The sequence below is a fragment of the Sphaerodactylus townsendi genome, linkage group LG07 (assembly GCF_021028975.2).
Source record: "Sphaerodactylus townsendi isolate TG3544 linkage group LG07, MPM_Stown_v2.3, whole genome shotgun sequence".
Lineage (NCBI taxonomy): Eukaryota > Metazoa > Chordata > Lepidosauria > Squamata > Sphaerodactylidae > Sphaerodactylus > Sphaerodactylus townsendi.
The window spans coordinates 103,258,229-103,258,787 of NC_059431.1; positions in this window are offsets into that span (position 1 = coordinate 103,258,229).

Below are 559 nucleotides of genomic sequence, written 5' to 3' on the forward strand. Positions count from 1 at the left end.
TGGATGCCAGCTTTTGGTTGGTAGACCTGGGCGCTGTTGCCAACCTGGCGCTCCGTGAGATTGGCAGACAGAACAATCCCCCCGCTCCCCCCCGTATCTAGGGAAAATGGAGCCGGGAGGGGGCGTGGAACACTCAGATTTTGTCCCATGCTTTATTTCCCCTAGATACGCCTCTGGGACTGAAAACTATTTTTTCCATTCAAGAGACTCAAATAAAAATAAATCTATTACTCCACCTTCCAAGGGAGTGCTTTGAAGCTGCTGGGTCTACTCTTTTGATTCCTTTGTAGGTAGTGTCCTGGCTCCCTCTCAAGTCTTTTATCAGCTTTGTCTCTCTTTGCTCACATTCATTTTCCACATTTCGTACAAACCAATTTCCTCAGTCTCTTTGTTCAGCAACGATGCCCATTTCCCAGGTTTCCATTTCCATTCACAGAAACAGTTTCTAAAATTGTACAGCCTCTGTATATATTCATTAAAGAAGTGAAATCAGCTAGTTCTGGAGAGAGGATTGAAAGAAACGAAAACCAAAGTCTTGACAGTACAACCCACCCACAAC